Here is a 24443-nt window from a genome sequence, read left to right as displayed (position 1 = left end):
TCTTTCTTGCAGATACCCATGTACAACAATATTCCACCAAACTGTTGTAACGTGAACAATTTCAGAAAGCAATCCTAGTGGTGCAGCGTGCCCCCTCTCATTGTCTTGGTTCACTTGTTATAAGTGGATTTCAATATGTGTTTAATCAAAATACCCAGCTGCATTCATTTAACAGTGAAACCCACAAAAGCATCTCAGTGGGCCCCTTTACCTCCCCACTAAGAAAACGCAGGAGAGATTTTTACCAGAATTTAACTTGGCAGAAAAAGAAAAAAGCCCTGAGAGTTAGCTTTTTCTGATATAAATGTTAGCTCTGTCTTCACTGGGGGAAAGCAACCAGCTCATGTCTTGCTCATGCCACACAGATGAGAGGCAGCTGTGAAGAGGGTGGGCAGGGCATCTCCAGAGCTTACCCACCTTGGGCTCCAGCAGGCTATAATTCACTGGATACCCTCAAAGCTGACTCAAAAAGTAGCACCTTGGAGCACACACTTTCATAATGACTGAGACTTACCAGATGAAACTCAGGCTTGGGGCTCAGACTCAGGAGCTGGGTGGCCTTGACAAGTATCAGCCTTCTCAAAGCCTCATCATGGTCATCTTCGAAGTATAGATGGCAAAGCCTACTGTGTGGGTTTGTTGTCCACCCCACAGACTAACACACCAACTTATGTCATCTTCAATATAAGTTGAAGGGTCACAGAACCTCTGAAGGTGAGCTTATTTAGAAAGGGTCCCCATGCAGATGGAATTAGCTACAATGCTGTCATAGAGTAGGGTGGTCTCATCTAACGAGCCATCTCCATTCTCCCAACCCCTAGAGTCATCTGGTGTGTGTCACACCAAAAAGAAAATATTAAAATATCTGAAATGACTTTTTTCCTGATAATTTGGGGGGAAATGATTAAAAACATATTTCTAAATATGTGAAATAGCACAGCAAGAGAGAAATGTTTGCCCTGTTTCTAAAGCTACAGCGGGGCTCCCTGAGCCAGGAGAGGGAAGCAACCCTATTCAGCTGATCAGCTCTGCCCTCCATAGTTTCAAGAGTGTGAGCTTTGCCTTACTCTGCTTTGTGGCAGGAAGATCAACTCAGACTTGTGTGAGTGGACACAGAAGCACTATGCAAACCCAATAAAAACTGGAGTGAAACGGAAGCCTCAACTGCTGCCCTGGATCCACACAGCCCTGCCTGAGAGAGAATGCCTGACTGGTTTAATGAAGGGAAGTTTTGTTGAAAATTCTCAATGCATACTAACTACCGGCTATATTTTCCCTTCTTTCCAGAATTTTCTCCTCTTAAACCTGATACACAGAAGGCCTTTGTGGGAGCAAACACTGCAGGTGTCCCTCAGAACTCTCCCATCACCTAGGTGTGGAGTTAGCTCACATTCGAATGCTGCCAGCAATCTACCCACAGACTCTTCACTCCATCTCTACTTTGTCTATATTTCTTACATAGAATCCAGAGCACAGCATCAGCATCCTGGTCCTTTGCTCTTGGCCTTAGAATAGAAGACTTTAAAAATACAGAGAGATGGGCTTATGGAAGGCAAGTTCCACCAGGAAAGGAAGACAGATGTATGGATTATGCTCTATATCCTATGTCTGAGGATCCTGATTGTACTCTCTGGATACAGAGTGTCTGGTCATAGGAGAGTCCCATGGCCTCCTACCCAGCAGCAGCTCTAAATGGACCACAGATTTTACCCATGACAGTGGGTTTAGCACATCCTGTGTGTACCACATTTGCTTCTGAAAAACAAGTTGCTCCTTGCCAGGGTTTCAACCTGTTTAACTGTAACAATTCCCAAAGTGCTATACTGACAGAAGAATCCTTTATTTTCTTATGTCTATGCATAATGTAGTCTGAATGTGATTAAGTCAAATGCATTATGGGAAGGGGCAAGCACAGTAGAGAAATTGTTCATTGACTTTATCTAGTTATCAAAATCGAGAGCCACCCAAACCATTCACCTTAGCACCTAATCCCTCACTCTCTTATTCTTCCATAAAAAGAGGCCTGAGGCTGCATCCTGGAGCCTAAAATATACTCACTCATGTACATAGTTGTCCATTTTTCCAGTGTGGTCCATTTTAATCTGTATGATTGCTTTGTTCCAAATAAAATTATCTTGATTCTTTTGCAAATTTGTGTGAATTCTTATTTTAAATTCTTTGGATAAGAAGCGAGAACCTGGAAAAATCCAGCCCAGGCTCCAATGACTGCTAACCCATATACACACACATGCACACACACCACACACACACACATGCACACACCACACACACACACACACACACACACACACACACACGCATGAGCATACCTAGACTGTGTGTGGAATGTGTGGACTAGCTAACAGCAACACTCTCTCCTCTTTGGAGAATGAATGCTCTGAGATATAAGAGTTTTACCTATGTTGCTAGTGACTGACTCACCATCGCCTGCCCAGGGTTTGCCACTTTCAAATGGAGCTCCTGTGTTTGTGTCTGTAGATAACCCAGCACCTACTTAATAGCTCTGCTGGGAAACTGAAATGAGAAACAGTATAGATGTTAAGTATTTTAGACTGTGCCAGGTGCGGAGAAATAAATGTAGTTAACTTTATTATCACCAATTCTTACAACAATCCTGCAAGAGAGTATTAAGTTCAATTTATAGATTAGAAAACAATTTCACAAAGGTTATGCAATTTTTTTCTGAGGCAGTACAGATAATAAATGGAAGATATGGGTGTCAAATCTATTTATTTCAGATGCCAAAGCCCATGTCCCTTTTTCCCAGCATTCCTCTATCTTCAACATGCACATGTATAATTTAAATATCTGGTTGAAATGTAGATTGTGATTCAAAGGAGGGTGAAGTCTGAGAGTTAGTAATCCTAATAAGTGTTCATAGGATACCAACACTGCCAGATTGTTGAGCATTGTTAGGTTCTAGAACATCTGTGTTTGTTTCAAGCACGTTGCTTTAAGGAATACATGACCCAAACAAACTCTAACATTACTCACTCAACAGAAGTGAAATTGATGATGATGGTGGTGATGATGATGATGATGATGATGCTTCAGAAGTGGAAGTGGAAAAAGAGGAGGAAAGGAGAGAAGGAGAAGGAGAAGGAGAAGGAGAAGGAGAAGGAGAAGGAGAAGGAGAAGGAGAAGGAGAAGGAGAAGGAGAAGGAGAAGGAGAATCTGGAGAAGAGGAAGAAATGTTCCAACTTCTGAGACCCAAACATATCTAAGTAGTAGCTAATGCTTTTGGAGCTTGCCATACAGAATCACAAAACTCTGTCTTAGTCCCTGCTGCAGAAGACACAAGCAATAGCTGTTACGTTTCTGTCTCCAGCACCCTGCCTATAAAAGAGCAGCCTAACTTCCCTTACAAGGCTACTGGGCTAGAGCATGCTGTCAAGACAGCAGTGTGAGACCTGAGTGGCTGTTGCCAACCTCATAGCCTCGGGCCTAGTCTCAGCTAAACAGGAGGCTCACGTTCATACTCCATTTAGATTTCTCTGTTATTTCCTTTCTTCCAGTTTGCCTAAAGACCAGATTGACTTCATACGTGTACATCCACTGAGAAGGGGGGGGGTCTTCGTACTTTTAGTGAGTGTGTTATTGTAAACATGAATGGAGCAACGAGCTCTGTGTCTAGGCCAGGAAGAGACAATAGCTGGTCAAATATTTTAGTGCTGACTACGAGGCAGGTGTTGAACCAAGTGCTTCACATGTACCATGAAGTGACTGACATGTCCTCCACTTCTCACACATGCTCTATTCATCACAGACTACTTTTATACAGAAGATAGAGGAGATTCCAAGGTGTTAAGCTTCCTAACTCAGGCTCCCCATCCAGAAGGTGGCATCATGGTTGTTTGAAGCACATCCAGGTTCCCTGGATTTGGAGCCTCGCTGGGTACCAGAGAGTAGAGTGACTCCATGCAGCTTTTTGGCAGTGACTGTGGCTGCTGCTACAGTTCTGGATGGAGGCAACTCCCTGGGCTCCCCTAATTTTTGTCAGGTCAATTGTTTTTAATGTGCTGGCTGAGGTGGTCCAGCAGTTCATACAGAGGTGATGCTTGCCAGTCTGATAACACACAGAAGGACCGGTGTGTGCCCTGAGACCAGCCTGCTAATGGCATTCCTCTGTAACGTGTGCTGGCGCTCAGCCGCAACCCCGCTGCTGTCAGAAGCGATTAAGCTGAACACGATTTCAGTTATGCTATTCAAGGACTTCCATAATTGACTGTGTGACAAGAGCTACACACAAGCAACTGAATTAGCAGATCTACCAAATTCTCTTAAACAAAGAGCCTGGGAAGAAAATGGACTAATTGTGTACATGCTGTCCAGAATGAAGCAGGGTATGAACAGAGATGCACAGTCCTTATAGGCTAGGCAGTTCCTCCCTTATGTGCACAAAACGGGGAGTATAGGGCTATCAGAAACTCTTGTGGTACACAATGCTGCTCCAGTTACCGGAGTGAAGGAAAAGTTGTGGCACTTTGAAGCACAGTGACAAACACATATTAAGTGCTTGGTAAGTGTTGAAGTGAACATATAGATATATCAGCCTGTTGGGCCTGTTATGCCCTCCACCAAATCCTACCTTGGAAGGCTGACCCTCCAGTGATAGCCTCAGGAACCATATCTTTGGAAGATAATTAGGTCACAAAAGTGGAACCGTAGTGAATGGGATCAGTGTCCTGGCTTACATAGAATGAAGGAAGCTTAGATTCTGGATCAGTTACCTTTCTGTTGGTGTGATGACCAAAGCAAGTCTATTTGGGCCCATGGTTCCAGAGGGATAGAATCTATCATGGCCAAGAAAATACGGCATGGTAACAGAAGTATGAAACAGAGAAGTCACATTCCATCCATACACAGGAAGCCAGCAGAGAGAACAGAATAATGCTATGAGCCCTCAAGACTCACTCTGTGACATCCATCTTCTAGCTCAGCTCTACCTCCTAAAGATTCCATAACCTCTGAAACAGCAGCACTGGAGACCAGTGTTCAGTGTGTGAGCTTGAGGGGTCATGTCTCATTCAAACCATCACAGGTACCTACCTACTCTTCTGTAAGGACACACAAAAGGGTGACCTTTGTGAGGAAGAAGAAGGTCCTCTCTAGATTCCGAATGTGCCTTTATCCCCATATTGTGAGGGGGGGGAAGAAGCATATTGTTTAAATAGTCCAGCCTGTGGTGTTTTGTTACAGTGACTGAATAGACTAAATCAATGAAACTATGGCTGGCTTCCCATGTTCTGTCTAGGCTATACATACATCTGTACCCATTGTATACTCACATGTATGAATACAAGCTAGGATATGCATGAGAGAGAGAGGGAGAAAGAGACAGAGAGAGAGAGAGAGAGAGACAGAGAGAGAGAGAGAGAGAGAGAGAGAGAGAGAGAGAGAGAATAAGGTTTTANAGAGAGAGAGAGAGAGAGAGAGAGAGAGAGAGAGAGAGAGAATAAGGTTTTAAAAGGGACCACAATAGGCACTGAAGAAGGAGGATGTGACCCAATGAAACTGAGGGGACACAAGGTCAGCTCAAGGGGGACTGGCTGCAAGCTGAGTGGGGGGAAATAGTCATTGCAAATACTTTGTTTCCATAATGTGGAATACCTTGCCTGCTAATTACATCTTTCAAAAGAAGACATCAATAGATGATCTCCTTATGGAGAACAGAATGACTATAACTCTGTGTTCGTCCTAAATGTTTTTAATCTCAAATAAGTAAAAGAAGTCCCTGGACGCCATAGCTTAGCTTTTCATATGGAATAGTTCAGAGCAGAGAGTCAGCCAAGGTCATGAGGCAGGGAGAGCCTTCTGGACGTTACAACAGATTAGATGTTTTCTTTCCACGTTGTGTGCTTTTTCTCCACTCAACCTCACCTGCTACACCAGAGACTCTCAAATGACTCTCCAAGGCCAAACAGAAGCCAAAAACTAGGCTACAAGTCTGTTTGAAAGAGAAAGCTCTGGGGTAGAGCTAGGAGCTATCCCTAGCTAAAGACAGCCATGTTCTACTTTAGTCTGGGTTGTACTTGAGCTAACAAGTCTGCAGTCTTGAAAGCCACTGGATTTGGTGCTCAGTCCCTCGGAAAACACTCTAGCTACACTCTGACAAGTCTCCACTGGACCATGCTAGTGTGAGAGTCACTTGAAACCTCCTCACCTGCATGCCTCATCTTCTTTGCTTTTTACAGTCACTTTCAAGTTTGTATCCATGGCAAACTAGTCCATGTTCTACTTACAAGTTGAGAAAGGCCAAGATCCTCATTCTTAGAATTCCTCTGTGAATCCCCTAGACACCAGCATGTATGATGAGCAAGCTTCCATCCTCTCATCCTTACAGAGATGAGATATGTCCTCAATATGTCTTGGAAAAATTACAGGGACTTTGTAATCCTCTGTATGTTAGCCAGCCAGAAAGTCCCTATGGGAAGGGAGAAAGAAAGAAGAGGGGTGTGGGGGGGGGAGAGAGAGAAAGAAAGTGTGTGCACAAAGAGAGAAGTAGAGAAACAGACACACAAACAGACACACACAGGACCTAAATCTCTGGATTATATAGGGAAGAGCCGCAGCCTAGCCTCTGGGCTGGAAAGTTTAGACTTGCAAACAGGGTATGGCAGGTAGGGAGTGGCAGATGCTGGAAAAACCTGGAAACCAGGTCTGGTGTGGTATGTAAAATAAATATTTGCCTCGGTCCCTTGTTACACACACACACACACACACACACACACACACACACACACACCTCCTCTCCTGGGGACTCAATAAGAATTATGAGTGTTGTGTACATCTTGCTGGCCTCCTTGCAGTCAGAATACAACTTATCACCAGGTAGATAGTGGAGGTTAATAAATGCACAGAGAATACATTATGGATGTGATGTCACAGCTGACATATAGCAAGCATTGCAAAGTGTGAATTTTCCTTTTCTGTACATGGCACCTCCAGGTCCCTGAGTTGAAGCCACAATGCAAATCTTCTGCCCAGGCCAATGTTTAATGATGGACTGTATAGAAGTAGAGAGCCATCATCTCAGGATCCAGTCTGCACCTCACAGGTAGGGGAGTTTTCAGATCCCCAAGCCTGGGTAAATCTGAGCTCTGCTTCCCACTAAGCTGAAACAAAACAGAGTACTGGATGCAACTTTTCTTGCTCTAACTCCAGCATCTCAGGAGGGAGTCCTGCAGAGCAAGCCTGCCACCTCTGCAAGGTTAATCTACTCCAGGCACACACCAGTAAGGGGCACAGCAAACCTGTACAATCTGGAATCCCAGGCCTAAGAAACAAAGGGCTCCTCAAAGCAGCAATGAATCATAGTGATTAGAATAGATGCCTGCTCTTTAGCAACTCACACTTCAGCATGTCGTGACTAAGTTGTACATTACACTCACATACCCAGTCACACCAAGGCCTATGCATGGCTATGCATCTATAAATGCATGTGTAGTCACATACATGTGGGAGCGCAGAGGACTACCCTGCATGTCATTCCTCCTCAGATGCCATTCACCTTGATATTTTTTAGAGGTTCACCGCTCCAGAGCTCACAATTAACCTAGCCTTATTGGCCAAGAAACCCTGAGAATCCCCCTGACTTTGCTTCTCCAGCAGTGGGTTTACAAGCACATGCCTCCCCACTTAGCTTTTTATATGGGTGCTGGCAATCAAACCTGGGTTTCCATGCTCCCACAGTTAAGTATTCTACTAAGACACACATCCCCCCAGCCCCTTGGCTCAATTTTTGAGTTCAGTGGTTGTAGTCAACCAAACCAAGCTACCTCCACACTGAATCCCTTCTCAGAAGCAAGATAACTGGCTCCTGAATGAAAGATCATAAGCCATTGGCTCTCTGGCTCTTTTAGCTGGTGCTTCCTCTATGCCCTCAGGAGGTGTGTTTGTTCCTAAGCCCTCCATGTGTGCTATTTGGGAATTTTCTAGATAGACACTCTAGGATGTCCTCTCCTTTTCTCAAACAACCACACAGCACGTTTCTGTGCCCTACAGAGCCCAGATCACAGAGAAGCTGTAAGATTTAAGTTGAACACACACCTATACACCCATCTCCACAAACCTTCATGATGTTCTTCTGAGATCCCAAGGCTGTGACTGCCACAGAAAAAAAATCTTGCTGTGACCATCCTTCATTTAGCTTTCTCCTTTACCTTTCCACTTTACTCCATTAATTTTCGTCTGGAAGAACAATGAGAGAGTGATAGGACATGGTACCTGTCCCCTGCTCACAAACATCGCAGCCCACAGTGTGTTCCTAAGTCTTACCCCACCCCCCAGACATCTACCATTGCCATGGAGTGAGTATGAAAATTAGATGAGTCAAAGGAGACTATTGGAACCAAATGTCCGCTTTGAGTTGTTTTACTAAAGCATGAATACGTCACCTAAACAGACATTCCTGTGAGTATAAAGGTAGATGTTAATAGGACAACAGGCATAAGCTGTTCCATTCTTATCTTAAAAAGTAGTCTTATGAATCCTACTCCCAGATAAATCTGTATCATCTTTCCTTGGAACTTAAAATCGTCACTAACGGAGGACATGGGGTAATAAGATTATCAGTGAACATACATGATCCAGAGGACCCATTTATTTGGGGACTGAGAATTCTAGATCACACAGATTGTCCTTAGAGTTTTGGTGGTCACTCCCTCCCTTGTCTCACTGCTGCTCCAGGACACACTTAGACTCTGAAATCTTTCCTAACTGTCAGAAACTTATGGTTTACTTCATTTTTGTTGTGATCACAAAGTGCCACACACTGGTGTCTGTGAGCAACAGGATCTCTCACACTTGGAAGACCAAGTTCACGGGGTCAGCAGATTTGATGCCTGATTCCTGGCCAATAAAGTTCACCTTTCCACAGCATACTCAGCGGGGGAAAGAACAAGGAAGCACTCGGATTTCCTCCTGAACACTAATCTCATCCAGGAGGGTTCTCCCTTCAGGATCTACTTGCTTCCTGATGGATTACTTTCCAATGCCATCTCAAGAGTTCCAGAGAACAATAACATCTAGATCTTAGGGTGTGAAATAGCCTATCTTGTGCTCATTTAACAAGAGACACAGGGATCATCAAGGATGTGGCCAACCTAAGCATGCAGAAAGCACTTGTTGGAGCAAAGACTCTGCCTGACTATAAGCAGACACAAGGCCTAGATGCCACACCCTAGAGAACTCTGGGTTATAAGCTCTCATGCTGTGTGGTACAAAAAGTTAGGACTTTAAGACATCCCTACTGGGACTGTTTGGCCTTGACCCAAGGACCAAAAGGAACTGTGTTGGTTTTGGTTTGGTTTGGTTTGATTTGGTTTGGTTTGATTTGGTTTGGTTTGGTTATGTTTTTGTTGTTGTTTTGATAGCTGTGCAGTTGTTAGTCACAGCTGGAAAATGCTACTGTTCTCTTGTAATGGGACCAAACTCTGCTCTCAGGTTGTGAGTCACTGGGAGACCTTGTGCCTGTGTGTAATAGAAACTGCAAGGGAACCTAGGCCTGTTTGTGGCTGCTTTAAGCATTTTATTTTTAAATAATTTGAAGCAGGAGCTGGTGGAATATCTTAGCTAGTGCAGTACTTGCTTTGAAAGTATGGGAAACTGAGTTTGATCCCTAGAATCCACTTTTTAGAAATGGTGTTAGATGTTTGTAATTCCAGTGCTGGAGAGGCAGAAACTTAAGGATTCCCAAGGTTTCTCTGAACAGCCAACCCAGCCTGCTTGACAAGCACCAGGTCATTAAGATACCCTGACTCAATTTTAAAAGTAATTAAGAAGTGTGGAGGGCAAGAGAGATGCCTCAGTGATTAAGAGCTACCAGTCCTTTTCTAGAGGACTCAGGTTTCTTTACTATCTCCCACATCAGATGGCTCACAACTGCTTGTAAATCCAGCTGCAAGAGATCCAACACCCCTGTTCTAGGGGCCAATACTCATGTGCAGCATGTTCCCACAGAGAGACAAGCACATACATGGAAATAAAATTTTTTTTAAATGTCTGTTTAAAAGATGGAAAAGAGGGGATGACACCTGAAAAGAGAAGAGAAGCATCCTTTGGCTTCTGCATGCACACATAGGTATACATGTAGACACATGTGCACCAGTACACATATGTACATATGTGTGAATACTACATACATGTAGTAAATACCTGTATAGAAATACACGTATGCACACATATGCATACAAGCTCCTGAAGGAAAAAACATAATTCTGCACTACAGTAAAGTAGAAAAATGAATAAGAGACCTTCTTTTTAGCTTTCATCCTGAATTAGTGACTTAAACCAGAAGATCAACCCACAAGTACAGAGGATAGAATGACAAGGTCACTACGTAGCAGCCACTGTAGCAACGGGAAAGAGTCATTGGTTTGGGCTATTTGTACAGATTTGATAGAAAACAGAAGATTCACATACTCTCACTGTCTCTGACTGCAATATGCCATGAAGGAAAAAAATCATTTGCTATGTGCTGAGAAACTCAGCAGAAACCATCTGAACCAAGATAACACAGGTAATACCATATGCTTCTAACTGGCTGAAGTCAACATGACCTGACAGATTTTCTCTTTATTTTCTTGGTCCCACCTGAGCTTTCACTGTCATTGTCATTTGAAGTTCAGATCCTCCACCACTCTCAGCTTTGGCCAGTGGCTTCTCCTTGGAGCTGACCTTGAACCTAGTGACAGATGTCCATTTCCTGGGCATGCCCATCTTTTCTGATTCTGAAGATGTGGAAAGCACACACCCTTTGTTTCTACACAGCAAGAAAGGAAGGTTAATCCTGCCTAACTAGGTCTTAAACTTCATCTCCTGTCTAACTAGGTTTTAAACTTCATCCCCAAAAGGAATTATGAACTTTCTGCTGTTTGAGAAGGAAAACAAAAACAAAACAAAAAAAAAAACCAACCAGTTTCCCCAAAATCAGTATGTTTGGACCAACTTTGCTATTTCAGATTAGGAATCTGGAGCCCAAAAGAAAAATCTACATGCCCAAGGATCGGCATCTCAAAAGGAACCAACTTAAGTAAAAAGTGAAAGTCCTTCCGAATGGTCCAGAAGAACAGAGGTATATACAGGTAGATTCTTGTATGAGAAGACCCAGCAGAGGCTGCAGTTTTGGCTCCCATGCCTGCATTTGATAGCCCAATAAACCATTTTTATTACAACATGCATAACAGAATTCCCAACCATCCCTATGTTTACAGATGGCCATTAATTTTTTCCTAACATAATACATTACACACACACACACACACACACACACACATACACAAATCCCTTCCTGGGCATAAATTATGAGAGTGGAGAGGCAGCATTATGGTTACACACTGAGAAATAAATGCTCATTATTCTCTCGTTCATTATTTCTTGCTGAATTTGAATATACCCCAAAGAAGACCTTTACAAAAGTGATTTGTGCATTACAGATTTTAAAGGTATCTAGGATGGTGTGGCCTAGGCAGCCATAAGGAGGGCAGGGAAGAGGTGTCAAAAGCAGAGGATATGGCTCCACTGAAGTTCCTAGCCAAAGTAGCAGCAAAGCTTTTCCCTTTACAAGAGAAGCCCAATTATCAAAGAAGAAAGAGTGTCAGGATTTCTCCCGTAACCAGAACAGTCACATTAAATTTACCACGTTTTAGAAAATGCTTTAAGAAAACATCATAAGTCATTTTGTATGGCAGGAAATGATTACTATATAAAAGATTATTTTTTAAAAATCAACTCTAATATTGACAGATGTTATCCAGTTAAAAAAGGAAGTTTCTTGGTCAAACAATCATTTGGCTTTGTACTTCTCCCTCCTTTTTGGATTCCTCCTCTTCTTCCTTCTTGTTGTTGCTGTTGTTCTTGTTCCTCCTCCTCCTCCTCCTCCTCCTCCACAACCCCCAGCCCCTCTCTTCTTCCACCCTAAGGTGAACAATTCAATTAGTTCTTCTATAGTAACATGTTTGGGAATATGTTGTCTAAAAGAATTCTGTATGTCCCATTTTGCAAAAAGGGAAGTCATATCTCAAAAAGAGCTTGCAGCCAATGTTCGTTGATGCACACCTTTAATCCCCCCAGGAATCTGGAGGCAGAGGCAGGTGGAGCTCTGTGAATTCAAGGCCACCTGGGTCCATAGAATGAGTTCCAGGTCAGCTGAGACTACCCAGTGAGACTGTCTCAAAGAAATAATTTAAAACATACACACAGACACACACACACACACACACACACACACACACACACACACACACGTATAATGCCACCACCACTACCACCAACAACAACAACAACAATAAAAAACCCCACAACCCCCTAAAAAGAGCTTGAAGGTTTGCCCCTAGTCTTTTAATAGCAGTCAAACATTGGCAGAAATCAAATGTATATTCAAGTTGCTACTCACTTACTAGAGCAATCCTTCTACAAATACATATTTGTTGAATTCATGCATACAAAGGCTGCATGAAAACAGGGGTGGTGCTAATTCTGATGAGAAGAAAAATGAGTTAGCAGGCAATAAAAGTCAAAAACATTATTGCAGTGATCAGAGAATAAAAGCAGAGAGCAAAGCAAATCCCTGCAGGAAAGGCTGCAGCAGGGACTTCCCATGCCTGGGGCTTCCACATGGTTACCTATTACCTAAAAGGTCCCACCAGCTCCCCACATGTTTGAAGGAGCTATAAGTTCAAAGACGTCAGGATATAAATAGGTTCCTGGTAACTTGTGCTGGGTAAGGCTCTTGTGAACTCCACAGGGATCCAAGAAATGTCTAATTGAATAAGCATCTTTAATGTATAAGGAATGGAAATTGGGAGAAAGTAGATGCTGAATGAACAACCAGGCTCCCTTCTTGAAAGAGATCTCCTATTGTAACTTGGAGAGTCCAGGTGCACAATTTCATAGACAGCGCAGTAATGGAGATGGAAAGAGGGTGGGCATGAAAAAAGCATAGAGGAGATGCTGGACTGAGAAGTCAAAGAAAGTTGTATGTTAAGAGGAAATTTGTGAATAAATTTGTGATAAAGCCGACTCTCTTCAGTAGAAGAGGAGAGGTGAGCACTTTGGAGCAGGTCAGCTGATCCCCATATTTCCTGTAGGTCTAGTTGATCACATGACAAACTACAACATCATGATCTACTTGTATTCCCTGGCAGGGAGGGTCTTCATTTCTCACTCTTTTCTGTCTCATGCTAGACATCAACAGTCTTAGAAGTAACTAGTTGAATGAATTCAGGATTATACTGGGGTGTTCTTTTGAATGTATGATAATCTACTATTAAACTGCACCTTCACACCCCAAGCAGAACAACAAAGTTCATGGCTAACACTCTACTTAGAATGATCTAATTGGAGAATCTCCTCAATGATATTACTTCCTGGTTTTGCTGTTTTATCCATTCCATGTCATGGAGCCAGGCATTGTGGTCCTCTGCCTCAAATGATGCTGGGTAAAGGCATAAGGAGTGAAAGGTTGTGGCAGGAACAAAAGCCAGTGGTGAGGAATTCCAGATGCTTCAAGGGCTATGAGTACACCATTGTGTGAGCCATGGTTCTGTGGCTTGTTTCCCTACAGGAACCACACTAGCTCAGGAACATCTGTCTAGTGATATGGAGAACAGTGGAACTCAGAACTTATCTGGGTCTGGATGCCAAGGTTCTTGTTCATGTTCCAAACACAGAAGAGTCACACAGTTGAGTAGTCTTACAAATAGGGAGGCCTTGGGCAGTCAAGTTGTTGACAGTCACCATGAGGAATCACCAGAATCCCTTACAGAGCTGCCCAGTTACCCTAAAGCTTTCTTTGCTCTTGTTCAGTGCAGATAAAGAAGAACCCTAATGACTCGTGAGATTCAACCTGGAGCATAGGCAATCAAAGCAAGAATGGGTTTGGATGATGGGTGTAAAGTGGATCCTCTGAATTTCAAAGACAGCTTAACTGTGCTTCAATTATTAAAAATAGACTTAGTACCTCAGAAAGGAAGGTAGGGGAGTCTTTCAGTGGAAAAAGTTCAAAGTGGATAGATGACAGGTACAGAGTAGCATCAAGCATTGTCTGTCTTAGAGTTCCACAGTAGGAAGCAGGATTCTTAGCCAGCTCTCTGCCTAAATATTCTCCTGGACCTCTATGGAACACAACTGCTGTGAGCAAATAGGCAGGTCAATCCCAACTGATAGGTTCATGGTCTCAACAAAGAGTTCAATAGGTACTGTCCACAGATCTCTAGGTAGTTCCTTGCCAGCAGGCCTGTGGGTTCTTGATGCCTATGGGATGATGTCCAGAGATTCATCCAGAATGGCTCACATTTTAAGGATCCTGAAGCCTTTTCCCTGTTGGAAAAGGAGCTCCATCATGCTGAACTCCATGTTACTATCACCTTAGTATCATGTACACTTGGAGTCTGGTTTAATTAGATTGAAAGAACACAGTGCAATACTGCATGGCTTACACTGCCTACTTGATGACGACTCAGACTCATCCCCACTTCAGTGCGGTAAGATTTTTAGATTAGTGCAAAACCCGTGACAACACTAACTGATTCGCTATGGCCTTAGCAAACATTTGCTGGACCCTTTACAGTCTAGAAAGGAATTACTCCACGTCAAAGGCAGTCATGTTCTGAAGGTTCATGTGGGAGGGTGGGAGGGATATAGTCTATGATTGATCCTCTGGGGACAACAGATTTGGACCACAGCATAAGATAAAGCTTATAAGCAGACAAATAAATAAATAGCAATCCAAGATATTTTTGTTACTTTCTGTTCTGAAATAAACTGTCCCAGATGTGTCACAGTGACTCTGAAATTCAAATAATATAAAAATCCCCTTTCAAGGAAAGAAATTTCTCTAGACCCCTGGAGTCCACAGTCATATGAAACCAGTCTTATTCTAGGGGTGTATCATTCCATTGAGAGCTATCCCTGCAAAGCAGACCTTTTATTCTCACAAGGAGCAAATTCTTGTTGAGGCCATCATCAAATACTGCCATGAAAGATGCTATTACTGCCTGAGCTCATACTTGCAGTTCCCATGGAGTCTATACTCTTTATCATTATTTGTTCACAGTGAGTATTCATAGTGCATAAGCAGAAATTTCAGGGCATAAGAATCTCTGGAATTAGAATGGTCACATGCATGGCCACCAGGGGAACCTTCAAGAACATAGCTGGACAGCATGCATCTTTGTTGGAGGTAACCTCCCTTTTATCTATTCCTTCTTCATTACCCATTTCTGTTCACCTCACTAAGATATTGCTGGTGAGTGAGAATACAGGTAGAGGGGTCAAAATGGAGTTTGACCTGGCTGTAGAAGCTGTAGCACTTAAACTTAGCTGATCTGCAAAGAACAGGCACAGTTAGTCAAGGTACATGCCAAATGTGTGGTGGAAAGCAAATCTTGGTGGAGGGGTGATGTTATATGCACAGTTTTCATCCCATTTGTAAGATTAACAGGTGGGTAGGATGTTCATTCTCTCTCTCTCTCTCTCTCTCTCTCTCTCTCTCTCTCTCTCTCTCTGTGTGTGTGTGTGTGTGTGTGTGTGTGTGTGTGTGTGTGTGTGTATGAGTCTGTCTGTCTGTTTGTCTGTCTGTTGGTCTCTCCTCTTCCTCCTTCTCTCTTCATGGCCTGAAAAGCACACTGGCACTTCTCCTTATTCATCCCTCAGGACACCTGTTGATTATAACCTATGCTTTCCTGAGGAGGAGATTCAAGTTCAGCTCACTAAGATCAAAGCACTAAGGAGGAGCCTGAGAGGGGCTTCAGCTGTTAAAAGCTCTGGTTCTTCTTCCAGGACTCTGCTTAGTTCCCTAGCACCCAAAAGGCAACTCACTCCGGTCTTTAACTCCAGTCTGTCAGTCTGTGAGCTCTAACACCCAGAAACACACATGGAGCACAGACATATATGGAGGCAAAATGCTCATGCATGTGAGACTTACCTTAAAAAATAGAACAAAAATAAATAAATAAAATACCTAAAGAGGGATGACTTAGTGTTTCTAGGAGTAAGTCCCACCACAGTCTTCTTCAAAGAGGGGCTTTGGGGTGACAAGCTTCACAGGAGATGGGACTCATGAGATAGGGATGGATACAAAGTAGATGCAGATGTCACTCTGCTTCATCCTTCTTTGTTAATAGGCCTACCTTCTTTTACCACAGCTCCACTTCGGATCTGAACCACCCTGTCTCTTTATACCCACGTCTTTGAAACCAACAAACTTATTCACAACTCAGTGGAAATTCTGGAAGCATTTTCATTCCTCTATTGCATTCATTGAATCTCTCCACTCTCTGCCCCTCCTTCTTTCTCTAATCTCTACCTATTGCTGCCCTCCTCTCCCTGGTGGCCAGCCATGACAGAGGCCTGTGGAAACAGGAGTGTGTGCTCTGGAAGACAGGCCCTATTGCAGGGATAGTGAGCTCATTTCTCAGCTGTGAGATCTCATTAGGATAGGGACAGGATGCCTGCCAGTGAGTCTTCACAGAGTCCCTTTCTCAATACTCCCCATAGCTGGTGACTCTAAAAACCTATTGAGAGGCAAGCTTCAATCCCATGAATATAGATTAGAAGAACACAGTACTGCACAATCTGAGTTCCATCTAAGCTGGTTGTAAAACTCCACTGAGCAATCCTGTCTGAGCAGAATGCTTTCAGCAATGTATTCTTACAGTTTACTAAGCCAAGTCAACCTATCACGGTTATTCCAAATATTGTTTCCCAAGAATTTGGTTCATGTCAGCCTTAAACAAAAATAAAAAAATAAAAATAAAAATGCTGATATTTTTGATGATTTGATGAGCCTCAGTGCATGCAGAGTCATTCCAAATAAAGCCACAGTGAAGAAACAAAATCTGGTTTTCATTAAACTAACATTCTACACAATAATAATAAGCGTGCAAGCATTGGGAGGTGTGTTTAATGATTCTCTAGGAGGCTGCTTGCAACTCCCCCAAGTATTGGAAAGAGTATGGACTCTTTTGAGGGAAGGAGAGATATGTTCTGCACTCCCTGAGCCTTTAAATTATTGCTTAATCAGCAGTGTATACCTAACATACTCTGAATTCAGTGCTCTGAAAAACATGGCCAAGAGAACACTCACAAAATGGCTCTAGAGAAAGAAACCAGCAAGAGTGGAGTCAGTTGAGTAAGGTACATCATTATCATCTCATCTTACAGTTTCTACTGCTGTGATAATATGCCATGCTGTCGACCACTGAGGAAAATAAGAGCAGAAATCTGGAGGCAGGAACCAAAGCAGAAGCTATGGAGAAACACTGCCTTCTGGATTCCTCTTATACAACGAGGACAAACAGCCCAGTGGTGCCACTGCCCACAGTGTGTCTAGGTTTCCCTACATCAATCATTGATCAATAAAATGCCCCAAAGCCTTGCCTACAGGCTACTCTACTTAGGACATTTTCTCAACTGACTATCTTATGTCAAGTTGAGAAAGAAAGAAAGAAAGAAAGAAAGAAAGAAAGAAAGAAAGAAAGAAAGAAAGAAGAAAGAAAAAAAGAGGAAAGAGGAAGGAGAAAGGGAGAGAAAGAAACAATGAGAGAGAGAGAGAGAGAGAGAGAGAGAGAGAGAGAGAGAGAGANGAGAGAGAGAGAGAGAGAGAGAGAGAGAGAGAGAGAGAGAGAGAGAGAGAGAGAGCAGGACAGGCCTGCTTGACAAAAAAAAAATGGAAGGGAGATGAGAAGGAAATGAAAGACTACATGTCTACTGAATATCTTATTGGTTTGGGTAGTTGGTTTATGTATTGTTTTACACTATTTCTTTATTGTTGCTGATGGTGTGTAGAAGTCAGAGTACAATGTGGTGATTCCATTCTTTGCTTTCACCATGTGGATTCTGAGACTTCAGCTCAGGACATCAGGCTTGGCATCAAGTGCCTTACACACTGGGTCATCATCCTTGTCTCCATATTTATTTTAAAGGAAAAAATATTTTGTCCCTCCTGGCATGTCACTATCCCATTATCCTGTAGCTGTGTATATCACCATTGCCCTTTTTGCAAACTGAAGCTATCAACAATGGTCCCCACTGCACTGAGCAATAGGCTGAAATTTGCTACATAAATGAAAACTTAAATTATCCCAATCTATATGCATCAGAATAACTGAATACATTCAAAGAAGAAAATAAAGAGAATGGCCTGTCTTGGCAGAAACAGCCACTGGAGTGCTTTCCCATCACTAGGAAATGTCCAAATGCATAACCAACTAGGAAACAGCTTAGCAGTTTTTAACAAAGTTTTATATATAATTTCTGTATGCCCCAGGAATCTCACCCCTTGGTATTTACGCATGAAAAATATAAATATGTTTACATAGTTATATACAGATGGATGATGGGATTAATGATAGAAGATAGATGATAAATAGATCCATAGACAGATGATAAACTCCTGATTTTTGACCCCTCTCAAAATAGTTATTGACCTATAAAGTAAATTCAAATTTAAGGATCAAATAATTTCAAAAATAATTTTAAAGCATAGTTCTTGATTTCATTACAATGAGGCTGTGGAGCTAAAAGCATTTCCAAATTTATGAGTGACAGTGTCCAAAGTGACATCTTTGGGACAAAGCTAAAAGAGTTTAAATATTTACATTATCCAGACTCAGCCAGATGCAAGTATTGAGGGTGGGTGTGTCATGGAGCTGGAGGTGGGTGTGTCATGGAGCTGGAGGTGGGTGTGTTATTGAGTGTGGGGGCGGGGGGGGATAACAGTATATCTTATCATACTGTTGTGTTTGGGTGTTGATTTGCTTGTTATTATCACTCCAAAGGGAAAGAGACTAAAGCAAACTGATACTTGTTCCTCACCTCTGAATAGCCAGTCTTCTGAAAGCTGGTGATGATATGATCATCTACTGGGGCATATTCCAGCCCCGATAAAACTTAGCGGCTTTGGCCATGTGGCTTTGGCTTTAGAATAAAGAATAGATGGGGTTACTGGAACTATTAATGCTGCTCAGTTCCAGCTAATAAATCAATAGTGATTGAGCGAAGACTGGCATCACTGGGGGTCAAATCTCCTGGGAAGTGTTTTCTGAGTGTACAAAGAAGCTGAGTTTTAGAGCAGCCATGGTTTTACCTTATGCTGGTAGTTGGCCTTGGTAATGTATGAGTCACCCAGGTGGTACTGGTTTTGAAAGCAAAAGGAGACATAGAGAGCTTCTGAGTCTATTTTTGTAGGAAGTATCTCTTAATGTCTGTTGCCATTTGCACTGAAGTGCCCATCAGTTGACTGTCAACTAGGTTTTGCTCATCATTATGTCCCCAAGAAAGTACTGGTCTCCATGTAGGAAAGACTCAGTAACTAATTGTTAAATGGATAGAACATATTGTTTACTATTGGCTATAAGACTATAGGCTGCTGGTTCACCATTCACACATATATTTAAATTGCATATGCTGGTATGTGGTAAGTTATGAATCCACAGAACACTTGCTTTTTGAAGGTGAAGAACAGTTATCAGTTTTCTTCAGTCTCTTTCATTTCAGAGTGATAATAAGTAACCAGATCAATACCTAAATACAGTCATATGATAAGATATATTGATACCTACAAATCTTTGATCCATGGGACACATTCTTCTCTACTGAGTCAAGAGGTTGGGTAATATTCCAGTCATTAAAGTGGATGTAGCAGCATAAGTTTGAAATCTTAGCACTGGGGAAGGCAGAGACTGGCGGATCCTGGGGAGCCCCTGGCTGCCAGCTATGCTACATTAGTAAGTCCCAGACAACCTTGCAAAGAAAGAGAGAGAGAGAGAGAGAGATGAATGAACAAATGAACGAACAAATGAAGGAAAAGAAAAGAAAAGAAAAAAGATGACTCAGTGAATAAAATGTTCCCCATGCAATGATAAAGACAAGAGTTCAAATCCCCAGCACTCATTTAGAAGTCAAATAGGCACAGGGACCCACCTGAATCCCAGCACACAGAAGACAGTAGCAGAACATCCCTAGAGCAAGGTAACTTGCCAGGTTAGCTCAATCAGGGAGCTGTGGGTTAAAGTCAAAGGCCCTGCATCCATTTATAAGGTGGGGAGCAATTAAGGAAGACACCTGACATAATCATCATCTTCCACATGAATGCGTACATATGTGCTTGTGCACTCACACAGAGACACATGCCCACACACATGTGTACATACCTACATGCAAGCATACTAAACACACAGTTAAAAACCAAAAAAGTAAAAAAAAAAAAAAAAAAGGTGGAAAGTTCCTAAGAAACAACACCTGAAGCTGTCCTCTGGCCTTCACATGCACCTGTGCAGACATACATCCACATCCACATGCACATGCACACACAAGCACATAAAGAAAAGGAAGGAAAGTGAGGTAGAATATTAACAGTGCCACCTGCAATTGAACTTTGGGATTATAAAGAGGGACCTGAAGACAGTGTTGTCTGCTGGCAGTGCCATCTGACAATCACTGGGTTCTTCAAATCACAAGGCAAAGGAAGGTGCTTGTTGCTGTTGAGTAATGCTTTGCTGAGACTTAAGTAGCACAAAACTTGCCAGTGAGCCCTGGCTGAATTAAGGTTCTAGTTATATAACATCACTGAGGAAAATGAACTTGAATGCCAGGATTAAAACTATGAGCATAATTATGGTTTATATTTTTATTCACCTCTTTGACAGACAGAAAGAGAGAACTGCCTTATGAAGACAAGGATTTAATTGTTAGAACGATGCCAAAGACGTGATGTGCCACATAATATGAAGACCAGACCTGTTTCTTCTATTTCTGTATACTTGCTCTCTTTGATGGTGAAGATATACTCAGACTTGACTTTTAAGCCTTACTAGTCTTGAAGAAAAAGTAAAGATGGATCAATAACTCATAAGCAGTGACCTACTGGCAAAACTTCAAAACTACAGCAGTGACCTTAGCATCACACACTCAGGTATCTCTCCTTGCCTTCTGTGTAACAGTAGGTGTGGGCATCAGCCACACAGCAATGAATACAATGGAGGGGGGAGATGGAAGATTCTACAACTTCCAGAAAAGCAAAATGTATCCAAATCCCATGTGCTTATTTTAAATCTGCTTTAGGGATCGGTGGTACATGAAGCTAGAGAAAAGTGAGGGCAAGAAATATACTACAGCAACAGAGAAGCAGCAACTGCATATAGTAGTAATATTCCACTATTGCTGACTTCAGTGCCAACATGAGCACTTTCCATTTCTGAAACTTCAAATAAGATAAAAAGAGGCCTTCACTGAAGAACAAACATGGCCTACTGTCTCCAAACTGGGACTCAGAGTCTAACTCGCAGTGGTGGGGGTCTGGTTGTTCAATTAAATGCTTAGCTCTCAATTCTCATTCAATTCATTGACCTAGCAGCAGCATTTGAAGCTGCAGGTAATGTCTTTGTCTGGACCCTGATCTTCTAGAACATCTCTCTCTCTCTCTTTTCCTTTATTCTCCTGTTAATCTCTCTTCAGTTTCTTTAGATAAGCTCTCCCCTTGCCCTTCAGCTCTTCAGAAATGCAAACCCCAAGGCTCTGTCATGTGTTTCTCTGCTCCGTATTTCAGCATACTCTCTTGAGAATCACCTCCAATCTCCTGGCTTTCAATATCAGCTAAGATCTCTGCACAGGTAACTGGTGTACACATCTCTAGAGTGTATACAGTGAAAAGCTTGTAAGCATTAAGGCAAATGCTCTTGCGTTAAGGTTCCAGATAGAAGAGAATTAAATAAATGAGCAACAAATTCATTTTCTTTTATCTCTGGAACATTTTCTAATATCCACACTGGGGTGGGGGGTGGGAGGAAGAAGTTAAACAGAGCAGAAGTCTGCTGGTAGAACTGTACTTCAACTCATGGGGGTAATAGCTAGTGATGGAGGTAACGAAAAGAGAAGAGAAAGCCCCAAAGGAGGCTGCAGGAACAATACTTCTGCTCTGTGGGTAACTTCTGCATTCATCTAAACAGAGAAGGTAGAGAAGGGCTGGAGGAAGAGCTCATGATACACTCCACCTTTGACAAACATTAGACCCATTCAGACCCCAGTTAGGACCAACACATTAAGGCAAAGCCCAAAAGTTGAGAATAGCATCTAAGAGTAAGGGCCACACCCCAGCAAGAGGCAAGCTTGGGGGTGGCCAAGCCTGTTCTAGGAAAGTCTAAAATAAAGGTTGCTTGTCATCAAAGTGGCCTGCCATGAGGCCAACCTAAAAAATATATTAAGAGTTTATAGAAGATTATGTAATTCATGTCATGTATAGGATCTAAAATATGATAGAAGATGAGCATATAAAAGAGAGATGGGCAGTGTGACTAATAACCAAAAGAGACGAGCTTTCACAAGGCTCAAAGGAGTAGCACAAATTGTGACTAGGGTGTAAAATCCTTAGCTGTCATTAGCTGACCCTAAGCAGAGCTGTTTTATCTTTAATGTAAATATTACCTGGTTCCTGTAAGTCCTTTTGAAGTCATTTCTTTGTTTTGTGTCAGTTAACTTCAATGTACTTTGTCTGCCATGACATCCTACCCCTTTGTTTTCTGTATTATATGAGACTGTATATAAGACTGGTGTACACTTTGAGAAAATACATTCAGATTCTACACAAAAAAACCTAAATAATTAAATGAAAATTAAAATGCTGAAAAAAATACAGCATTGGAAAATATGAACACATTAGGTGAGTGTAGCAACAGATTGGATTTGGAAGAACATTGTAGAACTAAAAGCAACTCCATAGAAAATAGACTAAAGTATCTGCAGAGGGGAAAGAAAACAAAACTCACTCTTGAGAAATATGTGAGAATATCAGTATACTCAATATTATGAATTAAATATTCCAAATATGGCAAATATTATCACAACTAGTTATTAAGAAATAAAGTAAGTCTACTTGTATAATTCATATCTGTTCCCTCCACCTTCATAGTTTGTGATGGACATACCACTCAGGGCTCATACATCCAAGAATAAAAAAAAAGCCTTGATCATGCTTCAGATTCCAATCAAGAGCAATAATGGCTCATTAGTAGAAACACCCCCACAGCACTTCTGCTTGCCTCAGCTTACTGAGGGAAGCAGGCTGGAGATGCACCCACAAGAAAGAGTTCACTAGGCACATCACACAGAGAGTACTATGGCTCCAGGGTTCATTGTTCCAGCTCACCAAACAGAAGAGAGGAAAGGCAAGACAGCAAGAGACTTGAGTGATGACTCCAGACAACAATGCTTCTTAGAAAGCAGAGTGTCAGGCTCCTTTCAGGATGGCATCCTGGCATCCACAATAATGTCTGGGTTTGGTAACTAACTGTATGTGGGATGAATCCCCCAGATGGGACAGTCTCTGGGTGGACTATCCTTCAGTCTCTGCTCTACACTTTATCTCTATATTTGCTCCTGTGAGTATTTTATTCTCCTTCTAAGAAGGGCTGAAGCACCCACACTTTGGACTTCCTTGTTTCTGAGCTTCATGTGGTCTGTGAATTGTATTCTAGTTATTTGGAGCTTTTGAGCTAATGTCCACTTATCAGCGAGTGCATACCATGCATGTTCTTTTGCAATTAGGTTACCTCACTCAGGATGACATTTTCTAGTTCTATCCATTTGCCTAAGAATTTCATGGATTCATCATTTTTAATAGCTGAGTAGTACTCCATTGTTTAAATGTACCACATTTTCTGTATCCATTCCTCTGTTGAAGGTCATCTGGGTTCTTTCCAGCTCCTGACTATTATAAATAAGGCTGCTATGAGCATAGTGGATCATGTGTCTTTATTACATGTTAGAGCATCTTCTGGGTATATGCCCAGGAGTGGTATAGCTGGGTCCTCAGGTAGTACTATGTCAATTTTTTTTTTGAAGAACTGATATGACTGTCTCCTGAGAAGTCCTGCCAGAGCCTTACAAATACAGAGGCCAATGTTCTCAGCCAACCATTGGACTGAGCTCGAGGTCCCCAATAGAAGAGTTATAGAAAGGACTGAAGGAGTTGAAGGGATTTGCAACAATATCAACCAATCAGACCACCCAGAACTCCCAGGGACTAAGCCATCAACAAAGAAGTACACATGGCTCCAGCTGCATATGTAGCAGAGGATGGCCTTTGTCATGCATCAATGGGAGGAGAGGTCCTTGGTCCTATGAAGGCTCGATAGATGCCCCAATGTAGGGGAATCGAAGGTGGGGATGTGGGAGTGGGTGGGTGGGTGGGTGGGTGGGGGGAGGAACACCCTCATAGAAGCATGGGAAGGGAGGATGGGATAGGGTGTTTCTGGGAGGGAGGGAAACCAGGAAAGGGTATAACATTTGAAATGTAAATAAAGAAAATGTCCAATTTATAAAAGAAAGAAAAGAAAGAAAGGAAGGAAGGAAGGAAGGAAGGAAGGAAGGAAGGAAGGAAGGAAGGAAGAAAGAAAGAAAGAAAGAAAGAAAGAAAGAAAGAAAGA

The 24443-nt window shown here is 42.3% G+C and overlaps 1 long non-coding RNA gene across 1 annotated transcript in view; it reads right to left on the bottom strand.

The window, feature by feature from the left end:
• The window catches only part of LOC110306454, a 47478-nt gene extending 27447 nt beyond the window's left edge, over window positions 1–20031 (bottom strand). Inside the window, exons 1-2 of the long non-coding RNA XR_002379278.1 lie at window positions 19945–20031; window positions 8071–8211 (exon numbers count right to left, since the gene is read on the bottom strand). This is a non-coding gene — a long non-coding RNA (uncharacterized LOC110306454). The remainder of the gene's footprint in view (window positions 1–8070; window positions 8212–19944) is intronic.
• Window positions 20032–24443: the final 4412 nt, after the last annotated feature.

This window comes from Mus caroli, chromosome 12 (genome assembly GCF_900094665.2).
Source record: "Mus caroli chromosome 12, CAROLI_EIJ_v1.1, whole genome shotgun sequence".
NCBI lineage: Eukaryota > Metazoa > Chordata > Mammalia > Rodentia > Muridae > Mus > Mus caroli.
Note: the sequence above shows the minus strand (reverse complement) of the source record. Positions and strands in the feature narration are given on the sequence as shown.